The sequence below is a fragment of the Ambystoma mexicanum genome, chromosome 4q (assembly GCF_040938575.1).
Source record: "Ambystoma mexicanum isolate Mex_15411 chromosome 4q, UKY_AmexF1_1, whole genome shotgun sequence".
Lineage (NCBI taxonomy): Eukaryota > Metazoa > Chordata > Amphibia > Caudata > Ambystomatidae > Ambystoma > Ambystoma mexicanum.
Genome location: NC_090928.1, coordinates 243,615,925 through 243,636,790, shown reverse-complemented (window position 1 = coordinate 243,636,790; position 20,866 = coordinate 243,615,925). Strand labels below are relative to the sequence as shown.

At 51.7% G+C, this 20,866-nt stretch overlaps 1 long non-coding RNA gene across 1 annotated transcript; it reads left to right on the top strand.

The window, feature by feature from the left end:
• Positions 1-19,233: 19,233 nt before the first annotated feature.
• LOC138468501 (uncharacterized) lies at positions 19,234-19,845 on the top strand. Its single transcript, XR_011268286.1, has 2 exons — positions 19,234-19,315; positions 19,716-19,845. It is a non-coding gene; the product is annotated as an uncharacterized lncRNA (long non-coding RNA).
• Positions 19,846-20,866: the final 1,021 nt, after the last annotated feature.

Below are 20,866 nucleotides of genomic sequence, written 5' to 3'. Positions count from 1 at the left end.
AAACAGGGAACCCCATGCATTTCCGAAAAGAGGACACCTGTGGGAATCCGCAGACGTATGATTTGCGCACATCCCCCCAGATTTTATTACCCAGACAGCCCTGCAAAGTCCGAAATGTGGGGAAAAAATGCTTTTTCCGCACATTTTGCTCGATGCACCCATCGAAACACGCCCCCAACAACACATGGCCTACCGTCACGCGTTCCCACAGGTGTCCCGATGAAAACGGTACCTCACATGTGTGGGTGCACCTACCTGGCCGCCAAGGGGAAAGCCTAAAACACAAGTAACGCCAAGTCTGTTTTCAGAGCGAAATCTCAGACATTCTGCCGACCGGCACAATGTACAGATATGGCCCTCGGGTGTCCAAGCCACCGAGTAAAACAGGGAACCCCATGCATATCCGAAAAGAGGAGACCCGTGGGAATCCACAGAGGTATGATTTGCGCACATCGGCCCAGAATGTTTTACCCAGACAGCCCCGCAAAGTCCGAAATGTCGGGGAAAAAACACTTTTTCCGCACATTTCGCTCGACGCACCCATCGAAACATGCCCCCAACAACACATGGCCTACCGTCACACGTTCCCACAGGTGTTCCGATGAAAACGGTACCTCACATGTGTGGGTGCACCTACCTGGCCGCCAAGGGGAAAGCCTAAAACACAATTAACCCCCAGTCTGTTTGCAGAGGGGAATCTCAGCCATTTTGCCGACCGGCACAACATACAGATATGGGCCTCGGGTGTCCAAGCCACCAAGGAAAACAGGGAACCCCATGCATTTCCGAAAAGAGGACACCCGTGGGAATCCGCAGAGGTATGATTGGCGCACATCGCCCCAGATTTCATTACCCAGACAGCCCTGCAAAGTCCGAAAAGTCAGGAAAAAAACGCTTTTTCCGCACATTTCGCTCGACGCACCCATCGAAACACGCCCCAAACAACACATGGCCTACCGTCCCGCGTTCCCACAGGTGTTCCGATGAAAACGGTACCTCACATGCGTGGGTGCACCTACCTGGCTGGCAAGGGGCAAGCCAAAAACGCAAGCAACCCCCAGTCTGTTTGCAGAGGGGAATCTCAGCCATTCTGCCGACCGGCACAACATACAGATATGGGCCTCGGGTGTCCAAGCCACCAAGGAAAACGGGGAACCCCATGCATTTCTGAAAAGAGGACACCCGTGGGAATCTGTAGAGGTATGATTTGCGCACATCGCCCCAGATTTTATTACCCAGACAGCCCCGCAAATTCCGAAAAGTCGGGAAAAAAACGCTTTTTCTGCACATTTCGCTCGACGCACCCATCGAAACACGCCCCCAACAACACATGGCCTACCGTCCCACGTTCCCAGAGGAGTCCCAATGAAAATGGTACCTCACATACGTGGTTGCACCTACTTGGCTGGCAAGGGGCAAGCCGAAAACACAAGCAACCCCCACTCTGTTTGCAGAGGGGAATCTCAGCCATTCTGCCGACCGGCACAACATACAGATATGGGCCTCGGGTGTCCAAGCCACCGAGGAAAACCGGGAACCCCATGCATTTCCAAAAAGAGGACACCTGTGGGAATCCGCAGACGCATGATTTGCGCACATCGCCCCAGAATTTTTTACCCAGACAGCCCCGCAAAGTCCGAAATGTCGGGAAAAAAACACTTTTTCCGCACATTTTGCTCAACGCACCCATCAAAACACGCCCCCAACAACACATGGCCTACCGTCACGCGTTCCCACAGGTGTCCCGATGAAAACGGTACCTCACATGTGTGGGTGCACCTACCTGGTGGCCAAGGGGAAAGCCTAAAACACCAGTAACCCCAAGCCTGTTTTCATGGCGAAATCTCAGACATTCTGCCGACCGGCACAACGTACAGATATGGGCCTCGGGTGTCCAAGCCACCGAGGAAAACAGGGAAACCCATGCATTTCCGAAAAGAGGACACCCGTGGGAATCCGCAGAGGTATGATTTGCGCACATCGCCCCAGAATTTATTACCCAGACAGCCCTTCAAAGTCCGAAATGTGAGGAAAAAAATGCTTTTTCGGTACATTTCGCTCGACGCACCCATCGAAACACGCCCCTAACAACACATGGCCTACCGTCCCTGCTTCCCACAGGTTTCCCGATGAAAATGGTACCTCACATATGTGGGTGCACCTACCTGGCCACCAAGGGGAAAGCCTAAAACACAAGTAACCCCAAGTCTGTTTTCAGAGGGAAATCTCAGACATTCTGCCCACCGGCACAACGTACAGATATGGCCCTTGGGTGTCCAAGCCACCGAGGAAAACAGGGAACCCCATGCATTTCCGAAAAGAGGACACCCGTGGGAATCCGCAGAGGTATGATTTGCGCATATCGCCCCGGATTTTATTACCCAGACAGCCCCGCAAAGTCCGAAAAGTCAGGAAAAAAACGCTTATTCCGCACATTTCGCTCGACGAACCCATCGAAACATGCCCCAACAACACATGGCCTACCGTCCCGCGTTCCCACAGGTGTCCCGATGAAAACGGTACCTCACACGCGTGGGTGCACCTACCTGGCTGGCAAGGGGCAAGCCAAAAACGCAAGCAACCCCCAGTCTGTTTGCAGAGGGGAATCTCAGCCATTCTGCCGACCGGCACAACATACAGATATGGGCCTCGGGTGTTCAAGCCACCAAGGAAAACAGGGAACCCCATGCATTTCTGAAAAGAGGACACCCGTGGGAATCCGCAGAGGTATGATTTGCGTACATCGCCCCAGAATTTATTACCCAGACACCCCCGCAAAGTCCGAAATGTGGGGAAAAAAACGCATTTTACGCACATTTCGCTCGGCGCACCCATCGAAACATGCCCCCAACAACACATGGCCTACCGTCACGCGTTCCCACAGGTGTCCCGATGAAAACGGTACCTCACATGTGTGGGTGCACCTACCTGGCCGCCAAGGGGAAAGCCTAAAACACAAGTAACCCCAAGTCTGTTTTCAGAGCGAAATCTCAGACATTCTGCCAACCGGCACAACGTACAGCTATGGCCCTTGGGTGTCCAAGCCACCGAGGAAAACAGGGAACCCCATGCATTTCCGAAAAGAGGACACCCGTGGGAATCCGCAGAGGTATGATTTGCGCACATCGCCCCGGATTTTATTACCCAGACAGCCCCGCAAAGTCCGAAAAGTCAGGAAAAAAATGCTTATTCCGCACATTTCGCTCGACGAACCCATCGAAACATGCCCCAACAACACATGGCCTACAGTCCCGCGTTCCCACAGGTGTCCCGAAGAAAACGGTACCTCACACGCGTGGGTGCACCTACCTGGCTGGCAAGGGGCAAGCCAAAAACGCAAGCAACCCCCAGTCTGTTTGCAGAGGGGAATCTCAGCCATTCTGCCGACCGGCACAACATACAGATATGGGCCTCGGGTGTTCAAGCCACCAAGGAAAACAGGGAACCCCATGCATTTCTGAAAAGAGGACACCCGTGGGAATCCGCAGAGGTATGATTTGCGTACATCGCCCCAGAATTTATTACCAAGACACCCCCGCAAAGTCCGAAATGTGGGGAAAAAAACGCATTTTACGCACATTTCGCTCGGCGCACCCATCGAAACATGCCCCCAACAACACATGGCCTACCGTCACACGTTCCCACAGGTGTCCCGATGAAAACGGTACCTCACATGTGTGGGTGCACCTACCTGGCCTCCAAGGGGAAAGCCTAAAACACAAGTAACCCCAAGTCTGTTTTCAGAGCGAAATCTCAGACATTCTGCCGACCGGCACAACGTACAGATATGGGCCTCGGGTGTCCAAGCCACCGAGGAAAACAGGGAACCCCATGCATTTCCGAAAAGAGGACACCCGTGGGAATCCGCAGAGGTATGATTGACGCACATCGCCCCAGATTTTATTACCCAGACAGCCCTGCAAAGTCCGAAAAGTCAGGAAAAAACCGCTTTTTCCGCACATTTCGCTCGACGCACCCATCGAAACACGCCCCCAACAACACATGGCCTACCGTCCCACGTTCCCACAGGCGTCCCAATGAAAATGGTGCCTCACATAGGTGGGTGCACCTACCTGGCTGGCAAGGGGCAAGCCGAAAACACAAGCAACCCCCAGTCTGTTTGCAGAGGGGAATCTCAGCCATTCTGCCGACCGGCACAACATACAGATATGGGCCTCGGGTGTCCAAGCCACCGAGGAAAACCGGGAACCCCATGCATTTCCGAAAAGAGGACACCTGTGGGAATCCGCAGACGTATGATTTGCGCACATCGCCCCAGAATTTTTTACCCAGACAGCCCCGCAAAGTCCGAAATGTCGGGAAAAAAACACTTTTTCCGCACATTTTGCTCGACGCACCCATCAAAACACGCCCCCAACAACACATGGCCTACCGTCACGCGTTCCCACAGGTGTCCCGATGAAAACGGTACCTCACATGTGTGGGTGCACCTACCTGGCGGCCAAGGGGAAAGCCTAAAACACAAGTAACCCCAAGCCTGTTTTCATGGCGAAATCTCAGACATTCTGCCGACCGGCACAACGTACAGATATGGGCCTCGGGTGTCCAAGCCACCGAGGAAAACAGGGAAACCCATGCATTTCCGAAAAGAGGACACCCGTGGGAATCCGCAGAGGTATGATTTGCGCACATCGCCCCATATTTTATTACCCAGACAGCCCCGCAAAGTCCGAAAAGTCGGGAAAAAAACGCTTTTTCCGCACATTTCGCTCGACGCACCCATCGAAACATGCCCCCAACAGCACATGGCCTACCGTCCCGTGTTCCCACAGTTGTCCCGATGAAAACGGTACCTCACATGCGTGGGTGCACCTACCTGGCTGGCAAGGGGCAAGCCGAAAACGCAAGCAACCCCCAGTCTGTTTGCAGAGGGGAATCTCAGCCATTCTGCCGACCGGCACAACATAGAGATATGAGCCTCGGGTGTTCAAGCCACCAAGGAAAACAGGGAACCCCATGCATTTCCGAAAAGAGGACACCCGTGGGAATCCGCAGAGGTATGATTTGCGCACATCGCCCCAGAATTTATTACCCAGACAGCCCTTCAAAGTCCGAAATGTGAGGAAAAAAATGCTTTTTCGGTACATTTCGCTCGACGCACCCATCGAAACACGCCCCTAACAACACATGGCCTACCGTCCCTGCTTCCCACAGGTTTCCCGATGAAAATGGTACCTCACATATGTGGGTGCACCTACCTGGCCACCAAGGGGAAAGCCTAAAACACAAGTAACCCCAAGTCTGTTTTCAGAGGGAAATCTCAGACATTCTGCCCACCGGCACAACGTACAGATATGGGCCTCGGGTGTCCAAGCCACCGAGGAAAACAGGGACCCCCATGCATTTCCGAAAAGAGGACACCCGTGGGAATCCGCAGAGGTATGATTTGCGCACATCGCCCCAGAATGTATTACCCATACAGCCCTGCAAAGTCCGAAATGTGTGGAAAAAAATGCTTTTTCCGCACATTTTGCTCGACGCACCCATAGAAACAAGCCCCCAACAACAGATGGCCTACCGTCATGCGTTCCCACAGGTGTCCCGATGAAAACGGTACCTCACGTGTGTGGGTGCACCTACCTGGCCGCCAAGGGGAAAGCCTAAAACACAAGTAACCCCAAGCCTGTTTTCAGAGCGAAATCTCAGACATTCTGCCAACCGGCACAACATACAGCTATGGCCCTTGGGTGTCCAAGCCACCGAGGAAAACAGGGAACCCCATGCATTTCCGAAAAGAGGACACTCGTGGGAATCCGCAGAGGTATGATTTGCGTACATCGCCCCAGAATTTATTACCCAGACACCCCCGCAAAGTCCGAAATGTGGGGAAAAAAATGCATTTTACGCACATTTCGCTCGGCGCACCCATCGAAACATGCCCCCAACAACACATGGCCTACCGTCACGCGTTCCCACAGGTGTCCCGATGAAAACGGTACCTCACATGTGTGGGTGCACCTACCTGGCCGCCAAGGGGAAAGCCTAAAACACAAGTAACCCCAAGTCTGTTTTCAGAGCGAAATCTCAGACATTCTGCCAACCGGCACAACGTACAGCTATGGCCCTTGGGTGTCCAAGCCACCGAGGAAAACAGGGAACCCCATGCATTTCCGAAAAGAGGACACCCGTGGGAATCCGCAGAGGTATGATTTGCGCACATCGCCCCGGATTTTATTACCCAGACAGCCCCGCAAAGTCCGAAAAGTCAGGAAAAAAACGCTTATTCCGCACATTTCGCTCGACGAACCCATCGAAACATGCCCCAACAACACATGGCCTACCGTCCCGCGTTCCCACAGGTGTCCCGATGAAAACGGTACCTCACACGCGTGGGTGCACCTACCTGGCTGGCAAGGGGCAAGCCAAAAACGCAAGCAACCCCCAGTCTGTTTGCAGAGGGGAATCTCAGCCATTCTGCCGACCGGCACAACATACAGATATGGGCCTCGGGTGTTCAAGCCACCAAGGAAAACAGGGAACCCCATGCATTTCTGAAAAGAGGACACCCGTGGGAATCCGCAGAGGTATGATTTGCGTACATCGCCCCAGAATTTATTACCCAGACACCCCCGCAAAGTCCGAAATGTGGGGAAAAAAACGCATTTTACGCACATTTCGCTCGGCGCACCCATCGAAACATGCCCCCAACAACACATGGCCTACCGTCACGCGTTCCCACAGGTGTCCCGATGAAAACGGTACCTCACATGTGTGGGTGCACCTACCTGGCCGCCAAGGGGAAAGCCTAAAACACAAGTAACCCCAAGTCTGTTTTCAGAGCGAAATCTCAGACATTCTGCCAACCGGCACAACGTACAGCTATGGCCCTTGGGTGTCCAAGCCACCGAGGAAAACAGGGAACCCCATGCATTTCCGAAAAGAGGACACCCGTGGGAATCCGCAGAGGTATGATTTGCGCACATCGCCCCGGATTTTATTACCCAGACAGCCCCGCAAAGTCCGAAAAGTCAGGAAAAAAATGCTTATTCCGCACATTTCGCTCGACGAACCCATCGAAACATGCCCCAACAACACATGGCCTACAGTCCCGCGTTCCCACAGGTGTCCCGAAGAAAACGGTACCTCACACGCGTGGGTGCACCTACCTGGCTGGCAAGGGGCAAGCCAAAAACGCAAGCAACCCCCAGTCTGTTTGCAGAGGGGAATCTCAGCCATTCTGCCGACCGGCACAACATACAGATATGGGCCTCGGGTGTTCAAGCCACCAAGGAAAACAGGGAACCCCATGCATTTCTGAAAAGAGGACACCCGTGGGAATCCGCAGAGGTATGATTTGCGTACATCGCCCCAGAATTTATTACCCAGACACCCCCGCAAAGTCCGAAATGTGGGGAAAAAAACGCATTTTACGCACATTTCGCTCGGCGCACCCATCGAAACATGCCCCCAACAACACATGGCCTACCGTCACACGTTCCCACAGGTGTCCCGATGAAAACGGTACCTCACATGTGTGGGTGCACCTACCTGGCCGCCAAGGGGAAAGCCTAAAACACAAGTAACCCCAAGTCTGTTTTCAGAGCGAAATCTCAGACATTCTGCCGACCGGCACAACGTACAGATATGGGCCTCGGGTGTCCAAGCCACCGAGGAAAACAGGGAACCCCATGCATTTCCGAAAAGAGGACACCCGTGGGAATCCGCAGAGGTATGATTGACGCACATCGCCCCAGATTTTATTACCCAGACAGCCCTGCAAAGTCCGAAAAGTCAGGAAAAAACCGCTTTTTCCGCACATTTCGCTCGACGCACCCATCGAAACACGCCCCCAACAACACATGGCCTACCGTCCCACGTTCCCACAGGCGTCCCAATGAAAATGGTGCCTCACATAGGTGGGTGCACCTACCTGGCTGGCAAGGGGCAAGCCGAAAACACAAGCAACCCCCAGTCTGTTTGCAGAGGGGAATCTCAGCCATTCTGCCGACCGGCACAACATACAGATATGGGCCTCGGGTGTCCAAGCCACCGAGGAAAACCGGGAACCCCATGCATTTCCGAAAAGAGGACACCTGTGGGAATCCGCAGACGTATGATTTGCGCACATCGCCCCAGAATTTTTTACCCAGACAGCCCCGCAAAGTCCGAAATGTCGGGAAAAAAACACTTTTTCCGCACATTTTGCTCGACGCACCCATCAAAACACGCCCCCAACAACACATGGCCTACCGTCACGTGTTCCCACAGGTGTCCCGATGAAAACGGTACCTCACATGTGTGGGTGCACCTACCTGGCGGCCAAGGGGAAAGCCTAAAACACAAGTAACCCCAAGCCTGTTTTCATGGCGAAATCTCAGACATTCTGCCGACCGGCACAACGTACAGATATGGGCCTCGGGTGTCCAAGCCACCGAGGAAAACAGGGAAACCCATGCATTTCCGAAAAGAGGACACCCGTGGGAATCCGCAGAGGTATGATTTGCGCACATCGCCCCATATTTTATTACCCAGACAGCCCCGCAAAGTCCGAAAAGTCGGGAAAAAAACGCTTTTTCCGCACATTTCGCTCGACGCACCCATCGAAACATGCCCCCAACAGCACATGGCCTACCGTCCTGTGTTCCCACAGTTGTCCCGATGAAAACGGTACCTCACATGCGTGGGTGCACCTACCTGGCTGGCAAGGGGCAAGCCGAAAACGCAAGCAACCCCCAGTCTGTTTGCAGAGGGGAATCTCAGCCATTCTGCCGACCGGCACAACATAGAGATATGAGCCTCGGGTGTTCAAGCCACCAAGGAAAACAGGGAACCCCATGCATTTCCAAAAAGAGGACACCCGTGGGAATCCGCAGAGGTATGATTTGCGTACATCGCCCCAGAATTTATTACCCAGACACCCCCGCAAAGTCCGAAATGTGGGGAAGAAAACTCATTTTACGCACATTTCGCTCGGCGCACCCATCGAAACACGCCCCGAACAACACTTGGCCTACCGTCACGCGTTCCCGCAGGTGTCCCGATGAAAACGGTACCTCACATGTGTGGGTGCACCTACCTGGCCGCCAAGGGGAAAGCCTAAAACACAAGTAACCCCAAGTCTGTTTTCAGAGCGAAATCTCAGACATTCTGCCAACCGGCACAACGTACAGCTATGGCCCTTGGGTGTCCAAGCCACCGAGGAAAACAGGGAACCCCATGCATTTCCGAAAAGAGGACACCCGTGGGAATCCGCAGAGGTATGATTTGCGCATATCGCCCCGGATTTTATTACCCAGACAGCCCCGCAAAGTCCGAAAAGTCAGGAAAAAAACGCTTATTCCGCACATTTCGCTCGACGAACCCATCGAAACATGCCCCAACAACACATGGCCTACCGTCCCGCGTTCCCACAGGTGTCCCGATGAAAACGGTACCTCACACGCGTGGGTGCACCTACCTGGCTGGCAAGGGGCAAGCCAAAAACGCAAGCAACCCCCAGTCTGTTTGCAGAGGGGAATCTCAGCCATTCTGCCGACCGGCACAACATACAGATATGGGCCTCGGGTGTTCAAGCCACCAAGGAAAACAGGGAACCCCATGCATTTCTGAAAAGAGGACACCCGTGGGAATCCGCAGAGGTATGATTTGCGTACATCGCCCCAGAATTTATTACCCAGACACCCCCGCAAAGTCCGAAATGTGGGGAAAAAAACGCATTTTACGCACATTTCGCTCGGCGCACCCATCAAAACATGCCCCCAACAACACATGGCCTACCGTCACGCGTTCCCACAGGTGTCCCGATGAAAACGGTACCTCACATGTGTGGGTGCACCTACCTGGCCGCCAAGGGGAAAGCCTAAAACACAAGTAACCCCAAGTCTGTTTTCAGAGCGAAATCTCAGACATTCTGCCAACCGGCACAACGTACAGCTATGGCCCTTGGGTGTCCAAGCCACCGAGGAAAACAGGGAACCCCATGCATTTCCGAAAAGAGGACACCCGTGGGAATCCGCAGAGGTATGATTTGCGCACATCGCCCCGGATTTTATTACCCAGACAGCCCCGCAAAGTCCGAAAAGTCAGGAAAAAAACGCTTATTCCGCACATTTCGCTCGACGAACCCATCGAAACATGCCCCAACAACACATGGCCTACAGTCCCGCGTTCCCACAGGTGTCCCGAAGAAAACGGTACCTCACACGCGTGGGTGCACCTACCTGGCTGGCAAGGGGCAAGCCAAAAACGCAAGCAACCCCCAGTCTGTTTGCAGAGGGGAATCTCAGCCATTCTGCCGACCGGCACAACATACAGATATGGGCCTCGGGTGTTCAAGCCACCAAGGAAAACAGGGAACCCCATGCATTTCTGAAAAGAGGACACCCGTGGGAATCCGCAGAGGTATGATTTGCGTACATCGCCCCAGAATTTATTACCCAGACACCCCCGCAAAGTCCGAAATGTGGGGAAAAAAACGCATTTTACGCACATTTCGCTCGGCGCACCCATCGAAACATGCCCCCAACAACACATGGCCTACCGTCACACGTTCCCACAGGTGTCCCGATGAAAACGGTACCTCACATGTGTGGGTGCACCTACCTGGCCGCCAAGGGGAAAGCCTAAAACACAAGTAACCCCAAGTCTGTTTTCAGAGCGAAATCTCAGACATTCTGCCGACCGGCACAACGTACAGATATGGGCCTCGGGTGTCCAAGCCACCGAGGAAAACAGGGAACCCCATGCATTTCCGAAAAGAGGACACCCGTGGGAATCCGCAGAGGTATGATTGACGCACATCGCCCCAGATTTTATTACCCAGACAGCCCTGCAAAGTCCGAAAAGTCAGGAAAAAAACGCTTTTTCCGCACATTTCGCTCGACGCACCCATCGAAACACGCCCCCAACAACACATGGCCTACCGTCCCACGTTCCCACAGGCGTCCCAATGAAAATGGTGCCTCACATAGGTGGGTGCACCTACCTGGCTGGCAAGGGGCAAGCCGAAAACACAAGCAACCCCCAGTCTGTTTGCAGAGGGGAATCTCAGCCATTCTGCCGACCGGCACAACATACAGATATGGGCCTCGGGTGTCCAAGCCACCGAGGAAAACTGGGAACCCCATGCATTTCCGAAAAGAGGACACCTGTGGGAATCCGCAGACGTATGATTTGCGCACATCGCCCCAGAATTTTTTACCCAGACAGCCCCGCAAAGTCCGAAATGTCGGGAAAAAAACACTTTTTCCGCACATTTTGCTCGACGCACCCATCAAAACACGCCCCCAACAACACATGGCCTACCGTCACGCGTTCCCACAGGTGTCCCGATGAAAACGGTACCTCACATGTGTGGGTGCACCTACCTGGCGGCCAAGGGGAAAGCCTAAAACACAAGTAACCCCAAGCCTGTTTTCATGGCGAAATCTCAGACATTCTGCCGACCGGCACAACGTACAGATATGGGCCTCGGGTGTCCAAGCCACCGAGGAAAACAGGGAAACCCATGCATTTCCAAAAGAGGACACCCGTGGGAATCCGCAGAGGTATGATTTGCGCACATCGCCCCATATTTTATTACCCAGACAGCCCCGCAAAGTCCGAAAAGTCGGGAAAAAAACGCTTTTTCCGCACATTTCGCTCGACGCACCCATCGAAACATGCCCCCAACAGCACATGGCCTACCGTCCCGTGTTCCCACAGTTGTCCCGATGAAAACGGTACCTCACATGCGTGGGTGCACCTACCTGGCTGGCAAGGGGCAAGCCGAAAACGCAAGCAACCCCCAGTCTGTTTGCAGAGGGGAATCTCAGCCATTCTGCCGACCGGCACAACATAGAGATATGAGCCTCGGGTGTTCAAGCCACCAAGGAAAACAGGGAACCCCATGCATTTCCGAAAAGAGGACACCCGTGGGAATCCGCAGAGGTATGATTTGCGTACATCGCCCCAGAATTTATTACCCAGACACCCCCGCAAAGTCCGAAATGTGGGGAAAAAAACGCATTTTACGCACATTTCGCTCGGCGCACCCATCGAAACATGCCCCCAACAACACATGGCCTACCGTCACACGTTCCCACAGGTGTCCCGATGAAAACGGTACCTCACATGTGTGGGTGCACCTACCTGGCCGCCAAGGGGAAAGCCTAAAACACAAGCAACCCCCAGTCTGTTTGCAGAGCGAAATCTCAGACATTCTGCCGACCGGCACAACGTACAGATATGGGCCTCGGGTGTCCAAGCCACCAAGGAAAACAGGGAACCCCATGCATTTCTGAAAAGAGGACACCCGTGGGAATCCGCAGAGGTATGATTTGCGTACATCGCCCCAGAATTTATTACCCAGACACCCCCGCAAAGTCCGAAATGTGGGGAAAAAAACGCATTTTACGCACATTTCGCTCGGCGCACCCATCGAAACATGCCCCCAACAACACATGGCCTACCGTCACACGTTCCCACAGGTGTCCCGATGAAAACGGTACCTCACATGTGTGGGTGCACCTACCTGGCCGCCAAGGGGAAAGCCTAAAACACAAGTAACCCCAAGTCTGTTTTCAGAGCGAAATCTCAGACATTCTGCCGACCGGCACAACGTACAGATATGGGCCTCGGGTGTCCAAGCCACCGAGGAAAACAGGGAACCCCATGCATTTCCGAAAAGAGGACACCCGTGGGAATCCGCAGAGGTATGATTGACGCACATCGCCCCAGATTTTATTACCCAGACAGCCCTGCAAAGTCCGAAAAGTCAGGAAAAAAAAGCTTTTTCCGCACATTTCGCTCGACGCACCCATCGAAACACGCCCCCAACAACACATGGCCTACCGTCCCACGTTCCCACAGGCGTCCCAATGAAAATGGTGCCTCACATAGGTGGGTGCACCTACCTGGCTGGCAAGGGGCAAGCCGAAAACACAAGCAACCCCCAGTCTGTTTGCAGAGGGGAATCTCAGCCATTCTGCCGACCGGCACAACATACAGATATGGGCCTCGGGTGTCCAAGCCACCGAGGAAAACAGGGAAACCCATGCATTTCCGAAAAGAGGACACCCGTGGGAATCCGCAGAGGTATGATTTGCGCACATCGCCCCATATTTTATTACCCAGACAGCCCCGCAAAGTCCGAAAAGTCGGGAAAAAAACGCTTTTTCCGCACATTTCGCTCGACGCACCCATCGAAACATGCCCCCAACAGCACATGGCCTACCGTCCCGTGTTCCCACAGTTGTCCCGATGAAAACGGTACCTCACATGCGTGGGTGCACCTACCTGGCTGGCAAGGGGCAAGCCGAAAACGCAAGCAACCCCCAGTCTGTTTGCAGAGGGGAATCTCAGCCATTCTGCCGACCGGCACAACATAGAGATATGAGCCTCGGGTGTTCAAGCCACCAAGGAAAACAGGGAACCCCATGCATTTCCGAAAAGAGGACACCCGTGGGAATCCGCAGAGGTATGATTTGCGTACATCGCCCCAGAATTTATTACCCAGACACCCCCGCAAAGTCCGAAATGTGGGGAAGAAAACTCATTTTACGCACATTTCGCTCGGCGCACCCATCGAAACACGCCCCGAACAACACTTGGCCTACCGTCACGCGTTCCCGCAGGTGTCCCGATGAAAACGGTACCTCACATGTGTGGGTGCACCTACCTGGCTGGCAAGGGGCAAGCCGAAAACGCAAGCAACCCCCAGTCTGTTTGCAGAGGGGAATCTCAGACATTCTACCGACCGGCACAACATACAGATATGGGCCTCGGGTGTCCAAGCCACCAAGGAAAACAGTGAACCCCATGCATTTCCGAAAAGAGCACACCCGTGGGAATCCGCAGAGGTATGATTTGCGCACATTGCCCCAGAATTTACTACCCAGACACCCCCGCAAAGTCCGAAATGTGGGGAAGAAAACGCATTTTCCGCACATTTCGCTCGACGCACCCATCGAAACACGCCCCCAACAACACATGGCCTACCGTCACGCATTCCCACAGGTGTCCCGATGAAAACGGTACCTCACATGTGTGGGTGCACCTACCTGGCCGCCAAGGGGAAAGCCTAAAACACTGCTATCCCCCGAAAGGGTTTGGGGAGGCAACTGACAGATTTAGGCCTGGGGTGCTTCAGCCACCAAGAAAAACAGGAACCCCCATGCATTTCCAAAAAGAGGACACCTGTGGGAATCCGCAGAGGTATGATTTGCGCACATCGCCCCAGAATTTATTACCCAGATAGCCCTGCAAAGTTCGAAATGTGGGGAAAAACGGTTTTTCCGCACATTTCGCTCGACGCACTCATGGAAACATGCCCCCAACAACACATGGCCTACCGTCACGCGTTCCCACAGGTGTCCCGATGAAAACGGTACCTTACATGTGTGGGTGCACCTACCCGGCCGCAAAGGGGAAAGCCTAAAACACAAGTAACCCCAAGTCTGTTTTCAGAGGGAAATCTCAGACATTCTGCCGACCGGCACAGCGTACAGATATGGGCCTCGGGTGTCCAAGCCACCGAGGAAAACAGGGAACCCCATGCATTTCCGAAAAGAGGATACCCGTGGGAATCCGCAGAGGTATGATTTGCGCACATCGCCCCAGAATTTATTACCCAGACACCCCCGCAAAGTCGGAAATGCATGGGGCTCCCTGTTTTCCTTGGTGGCTTGGACACCCGAGGCCCATATCTTTATGTTGTGCCGGTCGGCAGAATGGCTGAGATTCCCCTCTGCAAACAGACAGACTAAAAAGCAGCCTATGATTTTGTATTATTTTTTTTGTTTACCCAACTTCGCTTGGTGCAGATGGCCACATTAGTGTGGCAATCTGCCCCCAGGGTGCCCAAACCCTACTGCCCCATCTATTGGGGGTCCTGCCCCACCTTTTGTGGTGGCCCTCTCCCCCCACCCCAAATGGGTGGCAGGGACACCTCATGCAGGCCTCCCTGGGCCTCCTACAAACGGCTGCGTGAGGTACACCCCACCTCCATTTGGGGGGGGAGAGGTCCACCACAAAAGGTGGGGCAGGACCCTCAATAGATGGGGCAGTAGGGTTTGGGCACCCTGGGGGCAGATTGCCACACTAATGTGGCCATCTGCACCAAGCAACGCTGGGTAAACAAAAAAAATAATACAAATTCATAGGCTGCTTTTTAGGGGGGGCTGAGGGGCACCCTAAATTGGCAGCGAATGATGTACTGCAACGGGGGGTGGCCCTCACCCCCCCCCCACCCCAAATGGAGGGCCCCACCTCATGCAACCCTCCCTGGGGGCTGATATCTGCTCCTAGGAAGGGGCATCTGACCCCAGGGAGGGATCCAAGAGGTGGGGCCCCCCTATCTGCCGCCAGGAAGGGTTACATGAGGTGGGGCCCTCCATTTGGGGTGGGGGGGGCTGTGGGCCACCCCCCATTGCAGTACATCATTCGCTGCCAATTTAGGGTGCCCCTCAGCCCCCCTAAAAAGCAGCCTATGATTTTGTATTATTTTTTTTGTTTACCCAACTTCGCTTGGTGCAGATGGCCAAATTAGTGTGGCAATCTGCCCCCAGGGTGCCCAAACCCTACTGCCCCATCTATTGGGGGTCCTGCCCCACCTTTTGTGGTGGCCCTCTCCCCCCCACCCCAAATGGGTGGCAGGGACACCTCATGCAGGCCACCCTGGGCCTCCTACAAACGGCTGCGTGAGGTACACCCCACCTCCATTTGGGGGGGGAGAGGTCCACCACAAAAGGTGGGGCAGGACCCCCAATAGATGGGGCAGTAGGGTTTGGGCACCCTGGGGGCAGATTGCCACACTAATGTGGCCATCTGCACCAAGCGACGCTGGGTAAACAAAAAAAATAACACAAATTCATAGGCTGCTTTTTAGGGGGGGCTGAGGGGCACCCTAAATTGGCAGCGAATGATGTACTGCAATGGGGGCTGGCCCTCAGCCCTCCCTCACCCCAAATGGAGGGTCCCACCTCATGCAACCCTCCCTGGGGGCAGATAGGGGGGCCCACCTCTTGCATCCCTCCCTGGGGTCAGATGCCCCTTCCCAGGAGCAGATATCTGCCCCCAGGGAGGGTTACAAGGGGTGCCCCCTTTCTACTTCGGTTGGGGGGGCACCCCCCCCTTTCATTCAGTAAAAAATCCATGGTGGCTAGTGGCCCCACCCCTTCCCCCACCCCCTTTTCCCATAATTTCACTTTTTTTTTACATTTCCTTGGAGCAGATGGTCAGCCATCTTCCCCGGGGTTCACATGCATGTGCCCCCATGTTTTGGGGGCCGGGAGGGGGAGAGGACTGCTTACTTGAAGCAGCCCCCACTCCCCCCACCTCACAAACGGATCCATGGTGGTCTAGTGGGTTGCTGGTCACGGATCAAGCGCCCGGGGCCCTGCGCCCTATCCGCGGGCAGCAATGCCACACAATTGGTATCGTTGGAAAGGGGAGAATCTCCCCTTTCCAACGATACCTGCCTCAATCTCCGGCTTGAAATACAGCCGGAGATCGAGGCTGACAAAGAAGGGAACTCACCTTCTTTATCCACGGTGGATTTACTTTCAGTTTCACGCCGACGTGCGTTACGCACGCCGACATGAAACTGAAGGTAATCCAGCCCCCTGGCAGTGAGGGGGGACCTCCCCCTCACATAGCCCGGGGTTGGATTACAGTTTTGAGCGATCCCTGCTTTGCAGGGATCGCTCACAACAAGGTGCCGAAAAGGACGAGCTATCTCGTCCTTGGCACTGCGTGTGCACTGTCAAGGACGAGATACCTCGCCCTTGGCACTTAAAGGGTTAAACAAGCAACCGCGTACACCAAATTTCTATACACTTCCCAAGGTACATAAACACCCTACGCTGCCACCAGGCAGACCAATAGTATCTGGCATAGACAGTCTGCTACAACCCCTTGGTCAATATATCGACTTCTTCCTACAACCATTGGTACAGAAAACCTGTACCTACACCAAAGATACCGCACATTTCTTGGACCGACTGAATGACACCGGCTACATCAACAATTCGATCATGTTCACAATTGACGTTAAGAGCCTCTACACTTCGATTCCCCACGACATGGGACAGGAAGCCATAGAATGGTTTCTTGTTAATGAAGAAGGAGAATGAAAGTAGTGAAGGAGTTTGTTATGGTGTTACTTGAGTTTATTGCAGAAAACTCTTACTTTTAATACAAGAACACTTTTTTTCTCCAGATCTCGGGAACATCCATGGGGGCCACCATGGCCCCAACTTATGCAAATTGCTTCATGTATAAGTTTGAACAAGAAGACATTTTATCCAAAATGAATTGGAAGTAGAACATCGCATTTGGACGAGGTACATAGATAATATTTTTGGGATATGGACAGGAACATCGGATACACTACAACAATTCCTTACATATCTGAATACCATAGATCCAAGAATACAATTTACGTATGAGAGCTCGCCTACAGACATACACTTTTTTGGATGTAGCCATACATGTCAACGAAGGTAAATATGAGACCAACATCTACCGCAAAGAGACTGATCGCAACAATCTGTTACATCGTCTCAGTTTCCATCAACCAAGTTTGCTCAGGAATTTACTGTACAGTCAGATGAGAAGAGTAAAAAGTATTGTCAACGATCCTGAATTATGTGCCAAAGAGATTGAATTAATGGGGAGAAAATTTAAAGCCATGGGGTATAAGGAAACAGAGATTACAGCAGCGTAAGAACGTTTAACAACACAGACACTGGAATTACGTGGAGGTGACAAATCAAGGAAAGGAGATAACCCCATGGTGTTTGTATCGTGCTACTTCTTACAGAGCAGCCGTATAAAAGCAACAATACTTAAGAACTGGCAAATATTGAGGAATGATACAAGGGTGGAACATCTTTTTAAGGAGAACCCCATTTTTGCATAGAAAAGGAGCAGGAATTTAAGAGACAGACTGGTTAAAACAAGACCAACACTACAACAACCCCTAACACAAAGGACAGGCACATACCCGTGTCTACATTGCAGAAACTGTAACTTCATTACTAAGGGGAATGTCATTAATCACCCACGCACAGGTGAAAAGATCCCATTGAGAAGCTTTGCAACATGTGACACCATCAATATAATCTACGCGATTAAGTGCCCTTGTGGCATTTATTATGTTGGACAATCAACTAGACCGGGCCGAATTCTATGGAATGAACATAGATCATGCATACGCACGAAAAACAATAACTCCGCAGTGGCAAGGCACTGGCAATCTAAGAAACACAACATTAATCAAATCAGGAACCAGGTACTGGAGGTTGTTCAACCGAAAGACAAACATGAGGATATCAAAAGAAAGCTCAACCAACGTGAATCTTTTTCGATAGATAGACTGGACTCACTCAAACCGGGCGGAATCAATGAAGAAATAAACTATGTATGCTTTTTATAGCATGTATTTAGAAGAATAGTATGTAATTGTAAAGACCCTAAGTTAAGTACTGTGAGAACCATGAACTATATTTTCAACACTGGACCTTTACCATTTCGATTCATTTAGCTTTAATTTTCTTGGATCTTTAACAATATATGTTCATTTTAACATAACCTTAATATGGCTCGACAAATTCACAAGGGGTGAGATTCCCATTTGGAACACATGTCCAAGCGGGACCCAAGGCAGAGATGAAACCTCTGCCTAAATTCACCCCCGTGATTATGACTATGATAAGTATGGAATACTACATTGTCTTAAATTATTTGTGCTTTAAGCAAATTTATTATGATGGTTTATGTAAAGTACTTAGCAAACTCAAATTAGGATATTATTCTCATCCAAGGCATCTGGTTAAACCGATAGTAATACTGTTGTAGCTTGTTTTATTGACTAAACCATAACGAAGATGTGAACATTACTGTAGAAACAACATACTACCTGTCAGTCCATTGTCGGGTAAATAATTGCCCCTATCACACTAAGTTTACAGTTCATAATACTGCACAAAAATAATTGGGCATACTGTCACTTTAAGGAACTTTAACTAACAGGATAGCTGGCGGTAACGCGAATGCGCTATGTGCGTTCTGAAATGAAACTAACCTTCCCCCTCAACCTGCGCACGCGCAGGTTGCTAGGTAAGGAAGGTAAACATTTATAAACCGGCGTCTGCAAGGGACGCATTTTCTCCGTATTCAGCACGTTCTGCGGCACAGACTTTAATACAGGTAAGCGAAACGCTAAAGGCAGTAGAGATAATAAGATCGCTATTATGTGAGACACACATAGCTAACATCATATTGTGATTTCTCACAGGCCACCTCTTGTGAGCATTGCTCCTAAGCAACGCGAGATGGAATAGAACGGGAGGCATACATTTTACCGCTAACACAGGTACATCTTTTATAGTTCTTAATACATTGTGCTATAATTGATAACCGCCCATAGAGCTCACCGTATTTCTATCTTTCTATCTTATTTTATCTTCTGGTACTTACGGTGACATTAATCCTGGCGCCTGGAATAACGCGAAATGGTACGTGTTTATGCACATTAAATTAATAATTTTTGTCTGGAATGCAAACTACACTCTATAACATGGTTCTTTACATATATTATATGCATGACACCATTGCCAAATATGTTGAACTGATTGAACTGTCTTTCATTTGAATTGTTTTTCATTTACATTCGTAATGGGGCTGGGTGCCTTTGAACATGAATTAAATGTGATTATAATTTGTTACTTGTTTCTCATACAACAAACGTTTGTATATTGCATAATAATATGAAGGCTAGTTCCTAGAGCCCTGAAGACGGACAATGTCCGAAATGCATTGGCACAACATACTAGTAGGCACAACACTAGCAAAGGATGCCTAAGCCTTGATAATAAAAAGAAGATAAGATTCTTCAAAATTTTACCAACGTGTACAGACTGGTGTTTGTGGAATACATTGTGAAACAGTATTGCAATATTAATCTAAATTGGAGCAACTCTCAATAGAGGGCAGAGGAGAGCACACCTAGGGGCAGATTCAGTTCTGATCCCTTTTTCATTAGTTCGGCAAGGGCTCCCTTCAATTCTTCGGCCACATCTTTCCGGAGAGAAGAATGTGGCCCGACCCAGACAAGGTGGCAGCACTTAATACGGCACGACCACCTCAAACCACCTCCAAAGTGTGTTCCTTTTTAGGTCTCTCAAGTTACTGTTTACGATATCTCAAAGACTATTCCACCATCAGCAACCCTCTTAGTTTACTCAACCGCAAAGATCAACCATTCGAATGGCCAAGTGACTGTCAAGCACTTTCGAAGCCATCCGCAACAACATTGCCGGCGCACAGGACATGGCATACTTCAACGTGGAAAGAAAGACTGAAGTGATAGTGGATGCCAGCCTTGTCAGACTAGGCCCCTATAGTAACACAGCAGGACCCCACTGACCCATCCAACGTGTTCATCGTCGCATATGCCAGCAGAAGCCTCACGACCGCAGAACAAGCATACTCCCAAGCAGAGAAAGAGAGCCTGGCAGTCGCGTGGGTCTATGAATACTTCCACCTGTTCTTATATGGAAAGGTATTCACGGTCGTCACAGACCATCAAGCCCTCCTGACAATCTATGGAGACCCAAAGGCCAGAATGCCCCCCAGGATAGCCTGATGGGGCTTGCGATTACAGGATTACAAATTCGACATCATACATCGCCCTGGTAAGGAAGAAAACCCAGCAGACTATCTATCTCGTCACCCTACAGGCCCAGCCCAAGCGGGACCATCCATTGCAGACACGTACATTAACTATATCGTTCACCACCTGCAGCCACTCCCGGTGGACTGGGCAGACCTCTAAGCCCCATCAGAGCATGACACGGCTCTTGCCATCGTCACTCACTGAATTAAGGCAGGGAAAACCTCACATCTGAAACATCAGGACAGGAAC